General features: G+C 42.2%; 1 pseudogene; it reads right to left on the reverse strand.

Annotated features, from left to right (window-relative positions):
- Positions 1 to 4674: 4674 nt before the first annotated feature.
- LOC103544010 (small ribosomal subunit protein uS15-like) lies at positions 4675 to 5134 on the reverse strand (annotated as a pseudogene).
- Between the last annotated feature and the right edge of the window lie 8335 nt (positions 5135 to 13469).

Genomic DNA, 13469 nt, shown 5'->3' on the forward strand with positions numbered 1-13469 from the left:
TCTCCTGTCTGGGAGCAGGATTCTCTGGGCTTCTGACAGTTCAAAACCTAAGTATTTAACAGTATTTGTCACTATTTGTGACACTATCTACCTAGAGATAGCACCAGATCCTACAAGATTACCCCTTGCCTTCCATTTTAGATACCAATTGCAAGTCCAGGTTGTCACCCATCCTTCTGACCATCCTGCCACAAACCAGAGGTTTCCATGAACACCCTCCTTTGGATTTGATTGAACTATTTTTACAGAGCAGCTCACAGAACTCAGGAAAACATTTTACTTAACAGCCAGACCGAAGAGATGCATAGAGCACGATATGTGAGAGAGGGATGTGGAGTTCCCAAGGTCTCTCTGGGTGTGCCAGTCTCCCTGAGTCTCCCCATGTTTGCAACTCAGAAGCTCCCTGAACTCCATATTGAACTCAGTCCTCAGCCCCTCTCCCCACCTCAGAGGTATAAGGAGGGGGATGGGGCTGAAATTTCCAACCCTCTAATCACACAATTGGTTCCCCTGGCTAATAGCCCCCACCCTTAAGGGCTTTCCAAAAGTCACCTGATTTACGTAAGTTCAGGTGTGGTTGACAGGGACTTCTTGTGGAGAACAAAAGACACCCATGTTACCATTATTAACCTGCAGTTATTTCAGGAACTGAGGACAAAAGTAATTGTTATAATAAAAGATGCCCCATAGCTCTTATATCAGAAATTACAAGGGTTTTAGGAGCTCTGTGCCAGAAATGAAATGAGGGTATTTTTTTTTTTACTATAAATCACAATATCACACCAACCTCAGAATTCCCTGCTGAAGGCAAGGAATGGTGACCAGACATCACTTGGTGGTGGGAAGGGTTGAGGATCCAAAAGCATCTTTTGAATCTGGCACTGTATAGCATTGACAGCCATAATGTCTTCAACAAATCTATATTCCCTTGTTTCAAGCCTTTTAATGGCTGAAATGGGTGTGTTCCATGGCAATCTGCTGATCAATCCCTGTTCTAAAAGTATATTGTTTAAAGGAAGGGAGTCCTCTTATGGCTTCTGGCTTCAAAGGGTATTGTTTCACCAGGGCCAATGATAGGGGAACCTCTTCTCTCTCAGGCACTGGTGTATCTTCCAATAAGGCCATGAGCTCAATTCCCCAACTTTTAGGGGCTTGGATCTCTATCTTGTTCCAGCCTATTAGGACCCCTAACTTAGATAGCATGTCCCTCCCTAGAGGGGGAACAGGGCAGTCTGGTACATACAGAAAAGAATGCTTCTGTGTTTAGATCCTATTTCACAGGTCAAGGGCTCCAGAAATCTTTTGGTCTCTCCTTTTCCTGATACCTCTTCTATGTCATCAGGAACTATAGCCAACTTTTGGAGTTTCCCCATGGATATCTGGAGCACCTTAAGATATGACATAGTGTCAGGACAGGGAAAATCCCTTTTCTTCTCTTCTTAGGTTCCTATGGCCAGACTAGTAGTAAAACTGACACAAGACCAGGTTAACAGGAGAAAAATCCAGTTTAATACATACCTTTTGGAGACCATAAAGAAATGTTGCTCAGAGAGTGAACAAAACAGGCAGTATATACATCTTTTACACCAAGAAACATAAAATTGTTGAAAATTGACAGAGCAAAGAAACTTAGGTGTGAGGCATGTAAATAGTGGGGAATTTAGGATGAAATAGTAAATTAGTAAGGTTTGTTTATGCAGGCTTCTCGGCCCTCAGTCCCCTAGCTGTGGTGATAAGGATGCAGGGAGAACACCTTTCTCATGGGAGATTCATTTCCTGCTTTCAGGGGAACAGAGACAGTAGGCTCAGAAAGCCCTTTTTGCTCCACAAGTAACTTTAAATCAAAATAATCAATAAGCCATTGTGGCATATTTTGGGGTGGCCTGTCCTGGACCCCAACAATAGGTATTAACTGTACTTCCCTGGGCCTCAGGGTATATAGCCCAAGGTAGCCCCACAGCCTCTGGGAGAAAAAGGCAGAAGGGTTGTCCTCAGGGCCTTGCTGGACCTCTCCTAATTTAGACCAGTTAATAGATGGCTGGCTTACTATATATTTGGCTTTCAAAAGCAGACTCCCAAAATATTCTAGCTTTTCTTGATCATCATGGTTATTGTGATTCCACTCAGGGTTAGGCCCCAGCACAGCCTTCGCATCAGACCCGTGAAATTTTGACCCAGAGACTTATTTTTTCTGTCTCCAGCCATCCCACAAGAAAGTGACTGGGTACCCAGCCTCTCCTGCAGCTGCTGCCACTGCCACTGCTCATGACTCCTGGGCCGAGCCAGGCTGGGTTGAGCAAAAAGGAGCCCATCTGCCATCAGGACACCCCTCCCGCCACGACCATCACTACTGCTGTTGGGGCCACTGCTGCTGCCATGAAGGAGCAGGGAGCATGGGGATGCCCCACTCCATCCTCCTCACTGCCTTCCAATGTGTGCTGCCTACCCCTGTGACCACCACCACTACCAATATCTCTGAGGACATGTTCATTTTAGTGAACCCAACAAATACACCTACACACACAAGACGGACGCACCCACACAAAGACAAATCCTACTCCTGCAGGTCAAAAACAAAAGGTGAAGTCTAACAATGCCCTGGATCTCTTCCAAATGAGGGTCCCTGCTTTCACACATTCAAAATGCAAATAGAGATACAGAGACTGATGACTGTTATTGACTCACCGAGCAAATGGCAAACAGACTCCGGCAGGACAAAACACAAGGTGAGGTCCAACACTCCCCTGGATCTCTCCGAAATGAGGGTCCCACTTCTCACACAGAATGCAAATGGAAAGATGGGGTATTCATGACCGCGCTTCTCATGGTCACTCACCTGACAGGCAAAACCAATTCCTGTAGGACAAAAACAGATGATGAATTCTGACAGAGAGCCCCTGGATCTCTCCCAAATGAGAGACCCTCCTTTCCAATGAATCAATCACACAAAATGCAAATAGAGAGACAGGAGATTCACCACTGCACGTGTCACGGCAACTCAACTGACAACAGACTCATATACAAGACAAAAGCACACTCACACAAAAAGACTGAAGTCCAACATGTTTCTCCACTCCAAGGGAGCATTGTGCCTAGGGCGGCAGACACTGACAGGAAGGGAGGAACAGCAAGGGAAGCCCCCAGGCAAAGACTTCCCCCCAGTCCCTGGGGACCACCAACCACTGAAACCCTCACAAGGGTCATCCAGCCATGGGCACAAGACTCCTGACTGGCTTGCGAAAATTGATACCGACCTCAATCTCAAGTTTCTGTGCCCGATGCACAGGAAGCCAACACTGAGACAGTGGTGGTTAGAAATGGAGAAATATTTACTCAAATTGTCAAAAAGAATCAGTGGGAGCCTGGTTTCCCTCAAATCCACCTCCATAAGAACAAAAACAGGCAGGTTTTATGGAATGAGGGACTTGGCAGGAGGAGCTTCAGGGAAACAATTGGGTCACCCCCAATAGACCCCTGGGGAATCTGACTTCCGGGCTTCCAGGGCTGCTCAGAGCTGGCCATTTGGTGATCACAACCTCCCCAAAGATATCCTTTTTATCTTTAAAACAAGCTCACAATTCCTTGAGCCCACTGAATCACCCCTCAAGTTAAACAGAAAAAAGAGTAAATTGGGTTAATGTCTACAGTACCCCTCAGGTACCTGGATTCTTTTCTCCTCCTTTTCCTCACCCCTCCATCTCCAGGGAGCTCCTTATTAAAAATTCCCATTGTCTGGGAAACCTTATGGACAGCCCAGGCTGAGAAATTCCCCAGGCTGTAGAGAGTGTGTTTCTGGTGCTCAGAGAAGTTGCACTTGAAGTCTAGGTTTTGACTCATCCACATAGAGGTATGAACCGAGGCTGTAAGAATCAGTGGGCAAAATAAAGGCGGGAAAGTAGAGATGGAAGAGAGGACATTGGTAATGAGAACCTGAGGTTTGACTGTAGGGTAATGGAGTTCAAAATGCCTCTCCTCAATATTTCATTTTTTTTAGTTGTTTAAATTTTTTTAAAGATTGGCACCTGAGCTGACATGTGTTGCCAATCTTCTTTTTTTTCTTCTTCTCCTCAAAGCCCTCAGGTACATAGTTGCATATTCTAGTTGTAGGTCCTTCTAGTTGTGTTATGTGGGATGCCACCTCAGCATGGCTTCATGAGCAGTGCTAGATCCATGCCCAGGATCCAATCCGACAAAACCCTGGGATGCTGAAGCTCAGCATGCAAACTTAACCTCTTGGACATGGGGCCGGCCCCTCCAATATTTCATTTTTTAAATCAAGAGTTGGCTTAGTTTTCCAAGACAGCCCTCATGGCATGACTTAATATGGCCAATTTATACTATTCAATGCACTGTGGAAACTGAACCCTCACTATTACATTGTTTCTCTTCATTCTGGGTTCCAGCTGGGGATTCCAGAAGCTCATTTTTCTCACAATCCCAGAAATAAAAGTGCTCTGTTCTGACTCTCACTAACAACCCCACTTACATGGACCTACCTTTCTCTTGTGTCCTGATGACAGTGGTGGAAGATGGAGCACTGATGCTTCCTGGCATGGGCTGGACAGGAAAAGAAAGCACCATCTATGGAGCTGGTGGGAAGGAAGAGACAGCAGGAGCAGTCAGGCAAAGCCAGCCCAGGGCTGTGACTCTATATTTTTCTAGTTAAACAATGGTTTATTGCTTGAGTACATAGATAAATTTATGCAACCAGGGAGAGGCTGTGGATGACTCACATTTCTAATTGAGGGAGAGCACTCGTCTAGTCTTATATCTAGCCAGCTGATAAATGTGGCTCTCAATCAGAATCAGATGGAATTTAGCATCCTTATCCTTTCTGTTCTTCTCAAGATGCTTTCAAACTGCAACAGTTTTCTTAAGTGAGACTTAAGACTTTGAGTCCTTTGTACTTAAGAATTCTCAAGATTTTATTGCCTCTCACAAAACATACTTGTGCAGTGCCATGTGAGTTTCTCAGGACCACATCAATTTGTGAGGGAGTCAGGCTCTTATTGGCCAGTTTGTAGATCTGCTCTTTTGTGTCATCAGACATCATCTTCAGCCAGGTGGGGATGCTGTGGCAGAGGGGCAGAGCCTACTGGGACAAGTCCTTCCCAGGAACATACATGTGACCCATGATGGCAGTGGTCAGGCAGCAAAAACAATGCCCCAGGGCTGCAGTTCTTAAGAAAAAGCTGGCTCCCCAGGGGATTGGGCAGAGCACTTCTGTTTTCCCCACAAGGGTTGCAAAAACTAGTCTATATTATTAACGATTCTTTCTTTTCTTACTCAATTTCATTTCAGACGCTATGTCTCCATTCACATAGACTAGCAGATAAAAAGCATCACATCAAGTCCTTTTGGGTAGCTTGTCTCCTCATCTCTCTTATTTAATACAAGATCTATTCTGGGTCTTAAGCAGAGCATTGGAGGTGGGAAGGAGCATGTGGTCCTGGTCTACTCTGCCACCTGTGGAGAGAGATACTCACAGCTCCTGCTACTTGGCCGATGTTTGGAGCACAGGATTTTTTTCATGAGGCTGCCACTTCCGCCTTCATCAGCTCACACGTGTGTGACCTGTAAGTTGGGATTAACACATAGGTACTGCAGCGGACTGAATATTTATGTCCCTCCCTCAAATTCATATGTTGAAATCCTAACTTCCAAATGATAGTATTTGGAGGTAGAGCCTTTGGAAGGTGCTTAAGTCATGAGAGTGGAATGCCTGTGAATGATATTAGTGCCCTTAAAAAGGAGGTCTTAGATGGCTCCCTTACCCCTTCAACCATGTGAGGACACAGTGAGAAGATGACTATGAACCAGGAAATGGGACTTCACCAAATACTGAATCTTCTGGTGCCTGACCTTACACTCTCTAGCCTTTAGAACTGTGAGAAATTTTTCTGTTGTTTATAAGCCACCCAGTCTATGATATTGTGTTATAGTAGCCCAAATGTACTCAGACAGGTACTCTTAGTTTGACCTGCACATTTGAGCCAATTAAAAATTGACTTTTTAACTTAAACTTTGATGTAAAAAATTGAAAATTGGGCTGGCCCAGTGGCTGAGAAGTTAAGTTCACATGCTCTCCTTCAGTGTCCTAGGGTTTTGCTGGTTCAGATCCTGACCAAGGGCATGGCACCAGTCATGAGGTCATGCTGAGGCTATATCCCACATAGCACAACCAAGAAGGACCTACAACCAGGATATACAACTCTATACTGGGGGTTCTGGGGAGAAGAAGAAGCAAAAATCAAAAAGTCTAGCAATGCTGGGCCCCTACTCCTGTTGCACAATAGTAGGCGGACCCTGAGTAACAGCTGTTCCAGGATGGCATGGCCCATCACTCCTTCATAGTCCTTTACAATCGTTGTGCTTTCCTCCTTTATGTCACCTATGTAACCCATGTAGGCCTCTGAGTTGTAGCTCCTGGCCTAGATACAATTATTTTCTGGAATCTTACCTATTCCTATCCCTCTTCCCTGCCCCACCAACCAGCTACTGAAAACATTATGTAGGTTATTTCTGTTCTAGGAAATCAAAAGCTCTCTTTCTCCCTCTGATGGCCTCTCAGGCTTTCTCTCCCTCATCACTTCAGTCAGGTGGCATCTTTCCCTAGTCCAAAGGAGACTCTGCTTTCCTCTTGCTGCTGAATGAAAAATTTTGTTTATGCACATAATAAATTCTCTCCCCCTGAGGGCTTATGATTTTGGAACACAAAAGCCAGAAATCTTGGAAAAGCTTTTAAAAATAAATTCTGTTACATTCCTTGAGGAAATGAAGGACAGAAATTTCTCAAATAAAGAGAAGGGAATAGGAGGGGAAAACTCCACTGTAACTTAATATATCATAATATTATACAGCCATGATTACTTATTTAACACAATAATACATGCTCATTGTGGAAGTTGAAACTTTACGGAGGTGATGCTTTGGGAAAGGAATGTACCCAGATAGCCTTCCACCCAGAGATGACTAGTATTCACTTATTCTTTCAGAGTTGCTGTTTGTAATCTTTTTTTCAGAAATAGGTTCATACTCCTATATTGTTCTGTAGCTAGATGTTTTCCACTTAACAATATATTGTGAACACCTTTCCATGTCAGTCCATACTGATTTATCTCATTGTTTTTACTGGCAGCAAGATTCTTTGTGTATGATTGAACTATTGATTTCTCCAATCCCCAGTGATGGACCTTTTTGTTGTTTTAAATTTTTATTATAACTGAAGTGGTGAAGATTCTTGACAGACATCTTTACAAACCTTTTAGAAGTATGTCCTGGAAGAGGATCTGCTGGGTCAAGGAACATGTACATTTAAAATTGTGGTAGACATTGCCAATAAACCCTCCAAATTTTATAGCATCAGTAACATTGAATTAGAATTTCTATTTTCTCCACCCACTTGCCAACATTCAGCTTTATCAAATAAAACTGATTTCAATTATACTTTGCAATTAAAAATATGATTAAAATGTATTTTTCTGCCTTAGAATCTGGAAGGTAAATCAGTGACATTGGAAATTTTCTTTAATAAGATTTTTGATGTGTTTCATTTCATGAAAAATTAGCAGAAAGAAGAAACAGGGATGAGGAAGTTACAGAGATTGAATCTAACCTGGTTTCTAGATGAGGCCACGACCAAACCTAGTGATGGAAACCAAGGGATTGGGCAATTTGAGAAAACCAGAAGGAAAAGAAGGGCAGGGGAGACATGTGTTTAGTGGGACACCAGTCAATGGGGGAGAAGCAAGGTCAATTTTGCACTGATATCATCTTTACACGTAAGTATCAAATATTTGTCCAAAACGTAGTTTCAGAGAATCTTTATAGATTAGTAGAAAAATTTTAGCATAGCAAGAGAGAAGGTATAAAAACATTACATTGGGTCATATGTGTCAGCAGCTGGCAGATAGGGACCCTCTCAGAAATGAAACAAAAGAGAAAAAAAGGAATTTTAGTAAATTCAACTCATTTCTCACATCTAAGTTTAAAACTAGGGATGTGTTCTGAAACACTGCAGATCAGACCAGGTCGCTGGAATCTGTTATGTCTCGCTGTTCTTTATACAATTCATCACAATTTGTGATCATTTTATTAATACTCACCTCTCTATCCAACCATAAATTCTAATATTATGTTCCCATTGCCTGATAGAGTGTCCCACATATAGTACGTGTCAATAAATATTTGATGAATGAAATACAGAAGAAAGAGAATAAGAAAGGGGAGACAGGAGATGGAGAAAAGAAAAGGGGAAGGGAGAGGAGAGAGGAAGGGAGAGCAGAGGGGAGGAGAGGAGAGGAAAAAAGAGAAAGAAAAAAGAGATGTGGAGAGTAGTACAAACCAGTGGTGTACTCAGGCTGTTGCACACAGTATGGAATGGAATCTCACTGGCTATCTGTGCCTTGGGGAGATGGAGGAGGCTGGAGTACATTAAAGATCTGGGCATTAGGGATTGGTGGATATCCTAGCTTCTTTTTTTGTTCACTTTGTTCAGGTCATATTGGCTCATGACGTGGTGTAAGTTTCTGGTGTACATTACTAAATATCAGTTTCTGTATACACAGCATCGTGTTCACCACCAATAGTGTAGTTTTCATCCATCATGATACATATGTACCCCTTTACCCCTTTTGCCCACCCCACCCCTATCCCTCTGGTAACCATTAATCTGTTCCCCTTATCTAAGTGTTTATCTTTCACAGATGAGTTTTTGTCTTTCTCTGACTGATGTATTTTCCTGAGTATGATATCCTCAAGGTCCATCATGTTGTCACAAATGGCATGATATTGTCTTTTTTTGTGGTAAGTACTATTCCATTTTTTATGGTAAGTAGCATTCTACTATATATATATATATATATATATATATATATATACACACACCACATCTTCTTTATCCATTCACCCATTATGGGCACTTGAGTTGCTTCCATATCTTGGCAATGGTGAATAATGCTACAATGAACATAGGTGTGCAATAAATCTCTTTGAATTGTTGATTTCATGTTCTTTGGATAAATACACAGTAAAAGAATTTAAAGCAAGTTTTAAAAGAACTAAGGGGAGAAATTGGAAGCAACACAATAATTGAAGGAAGCCTCAACACCCCACTTATGTTGTTTCTTTTTTGTTTTCTTTAAGGAAGATTAGCTCTGAGCTAACATCTGTTGCCAATTCTCCTCTTTTTGCTGAGGAAGACTGGCCCTGAGCTAACATGTGTACCCATTTTACTCTACGTTATATGTGGGACGTCTGCCTCAGCATGGCTTGCCATGCAGTGCCGTGCCCGCACCTGGGATCCGAACCAGCAATCCCCAGGCTGCTGAAGCGGAACATTGTGCACTTAACCACTGCGCCACCAGGCTGGCCCCTGAAGGCTTATTGTTGACATAAGAATTGAGGTTTTGCAAGCCAGCCCTGCTGGCCTAGCAGTTCAAGCTCAGCATGCTCCACTTTGCTGGCCTGGGTTCAGTTCCTGGGTATGGAAGAACACCACTCGTGTGTCAGTAGCCATTCTGTGCTAGTAGTTCACATAGAACTCTAGTTCTAGGACTTAGAACTACAATATACAACTATGTGCTGAGGCTTCGAGGAGGAAAAAAAAGAGGAGTATTGGCAACAGATGTTGCTATGGGTGAATCTTTCCCAGCAAAAGAAACAAAAGAAAAAAGAATAAAGAAAATAATCTTATATTATTAAAAGGAAGAATGAAGGTCTGGCATTCAATTTTATTCATAATACTCACATTAAAATTAAACCTTGGAGCCAGAATCCTTTGTTTTCCAACTGCTGAATTTGCTTGCATCCCTGGGCCAGAAGCAACATTTCCCAGGAAATGTAGGTTTACCATTCAAAACACACAAACAAAAAGTGGAATCATAGCATGTGATGGTTATTCAAAATGATCACCTAAGAGAGTCCCTTGTCTATCTCCACTTTTTCACTCTAGTGGAGACTTGACTAATGAACATTCAATTTATCTTTCTTTCCCTGGGGAATGAGACCTTTATTTGGGAATTCTGGTTCTCATTCAGGGAATAGGGTCATAAATAAACATATTTCAGTGTGAAGGTCTTCAGGAACTTCAGACACTTCTGAAACTATTTTGCATGCTTCATTCAGCAAGCTCAGGAGTGGGTCTCAACAGATCTCTGTGTACAATTAGGTTAAATCAAATAATTTACTTATTACTAATTCTAGATGTGAAGACCAAGTACCTTGAAAGTTTTATCATTTCAAGTCAGACTCTGCTCTATTGATATCTACTCTAATCTCTTTCCCTAGACTCAAATCTCTGCTCACTGCTAAGTGGATGTGAAGGTGTTATGACCTAAACAATAGAGTCCAGCATCCCTACTGATAAATTACACAGCTTAGTCATATATGGAATAATGAATAGTCGTTATAGGGAGTATATTCCACCTTAATATCAAGAGGAATGTTATCTGCCTTTGAATTGACAGGATTGATGGATGTTTTAGACAAGATAAGAAACTTCTCAAGTGTCTTTAAAATACAAGACTCTATGTCTCCAAGAAAGACCTATTAAATGACTTAACATCAATAAAAACAAGTTTCCGTTTTGCTCAGAGTGACAAATCATAAGACAGAAGCATTCCTAGTGTCAACAGTCAGTCTCTATGTTGCTGGTGGACACCAAGAGCTCATATCAAGATGCAGTTTGTCTGTAATACAACCTAGGCTTAAATAAATTTCAAATTCTACTGTTAGAGACCAATGGAATACACTCTTGAAATCATTTCAGAAGCTATTTAAAAATTAATTTGCAATATTATTTCTCACCCACAATTGTAACATAAAATTATTAAGATCAGGTAATTTTTACAATTTATTGAGAATTTATTTTGGTAGAACTATAAAATATTTCTTTTCATAACAAACTTGTAAAAAAACTATATGTAAAATATTAGAGTAACTCTTATCAGGAACAAGTGCATAATCAAACAAGTTTCTAAAGAAACAGGAGAAAACTGGAGTTGTTCTACAGAATCTTTGTTTCAGTGACATATACTTACTGAAATAAAAAGTCACCCTAGATTTGCCATCAGTTATATTTCAGTAGAAGAGGGAATTTTAATAAGTCAGGATTTTTGCAAATAGAGCCAGCCCTGGTGGTCTCCTGGTTAAGATTTGGTGTTTTCACTTGCTGTGGTCTGGGTTCATTTCAGCTCAGGGAACCATACAACCTGTATGTCAGTTTTCATACTGTGTATGCTAGTGCAGTTCTTTTGAGATGTGGTGGTAGGAGACAAAAGATACAGGATAGCTGATGCACCACCATTGGATCAGCTCCAGACACAAGCATTTTTGGAAAGCTCCACCTAGAATGTTGTCTAAGCAAAGATGCTGATGCTCAGGTCAGGGATATTGACGCTGTCTGTGCCTCAGATATTAATGGTTTCTGATAGGGCTTCCAGTTATCCAGTATTGCAATATTATCACTATCTCTTATTATCAAGACTCCATAGAGTGTCATTTGTGCTATAGATAAGTGTGGCCTCATAGGCCACTAATGGCATACAAGAGACTAGGATTGTAAGAATGGAAATTGCCCCAAGAGCAGACCCTGAGGCAAGGACTTGGGTATACAATGTTTATTTGGTAGGTGATTTCAGGAAGCAAAAATGAGGGAATATGGAATGTGCGCCTGAGAAGAGAGAAAGTTACTGACGTGTGCAATAAAGTATAGATTACTGCTGTAAGCAACTAAAGATCCATCACTTGAAATGCTTTGACATATCCTTCAGAACACTTCTACATTTCTAAGAATTGTTTGAAAGAAGACTAGGAAACCTTCAGTGTTTATCCATTGGTTCCTGTCCCTTACTGGTTGAGTACTGCTCCTTGACACATGAATCTCAGGCAACACCAAACTGTCTTACGTATGGTCTGAGCAAGCTGTCAAGACAGTCTGTCCTCAGGAAAAAGAAGGGAAATTTTCAAAGTGGGAAGCTGCCAGTAAGCCAGAAACAGTCTACCATGGCTGTAGGCCACGTCAAAGGTGGCTCAACGTGACAAGGGATGCAGAGACACAGTGTCTACTACAGTGATCTTTGCAATAGTAAGATGATGGCAAAGCCAAAATAATATAACACAAACTTTTAACTTAGGCTATGTCTATGGCACCACAATAGAGGATGTTTAGAAAACGTCCTGCTTGTGGCTCTTTAATATCATCTTCATAAGTGACTTTTAATTCAATGCCGAGCAGTCTAGACAGGCTCTCAAGCGCATGTGTGGAAGGAAAATTATGACTGAGATCAGCTTGCCAGAAGCTTCAAGTGACATTTTCCTAGGAGAGTTTTTAAACATTCCACTAGAGCTGGGAAAGAATATATCTCACACACAGTCAAGCAAAGTACACTGTGGAGAAAAGCTCTGGCATTTAGCTGTTTAGGATCATGCTAGTGAGAACAACGACACACATTGCAGTTCACCCCTTCAGTCAGGCTCTCTCTCCCTTGATGCGAAAGCATGTTCCTGTTGAACTCGGCTGCCTGTAGCTGTGAAGGGATTCATCTAAAGAGATTGAAAACCCTTCACTACCTCTGGGACAGATTATCTGTAACTTTCAGACAATGCAGGTATGCAGTTTAGAAAGACTCCTGCCTGTGGCTCTATAATATCATCTTCATAAGTGACTATTAATTCAATGCTGAACAGCCTACACACAGGCTCTCCTGTGCATGAGATGAAGAAAGACTATTGGTGATCTCACCATGCCAGGAGCTGCAATAGGAGAGCTATTAAAAATTTCACTACAGGGGCCGGCCCGCTGGCACAGCGTTTTTAAGTTCACACATTCCGATTCTCGGCGGTGCAGGGTTCACCAGTTCGGATCCCGGGTGTGGACATGGCACCACTTGGCACTCTATGCTGTGGTAGGCGTCCCACGTATAAAGTAGAGGAAGATGGACACGGACGTTAGCTCAGGGCCAGGCTTCCTCAGCAAAAAGAGGAGGACTGGCAGTAGTTAGCTCAGAGCTAATCTTCCTCGAATAAAAATTTCACTACCCTGAGCTAACATCTACTGCCAATCCTCCTCTTTTTGCTGAGGAAGACTGGTCCCGAGCTCACATCCGTGCCCATCTTCCTGTACTTTATATGTGGGACGACTGTCACAGCATGGCTTACCAAGCGGTGCCATGTTCGCACTGGGGATCTGAACCGGCGAACTCCAGGCTGCCAAAGCAGAACGTGCGCACTTAACTGCTGTGCCACCTGGCTTGCCCCTAGGAAAGCACATTTTCGTTGAACTGAGCTACACGTAGCTGTGAAGGAACTTCTCCCAAGGAGACATTGAAAACCTTTCACTAGCACTGCAACAGATTGTCTGTAACTTTCAGGCAGTGCTGTCATATGGTTTAGAAAATCTTCTGCTTGTGGTACTTTAACACCGTCTTCATAAGTGACTTTTATTTCAATGCTGATCAGTCTACACAAAT

Source organism: Equus przewalskii, chromosome X, assembly GCF_037783145.1.
Source record: "Equus przewalskii isolate Varuska chromosome X, EquPr2, whole genome shotgun sequence".
NCBI lineage: Eukaryota > Metazoa > Chordata > Mammalia > Perissodactyla > Equidae > Equus > Equus przewalskii.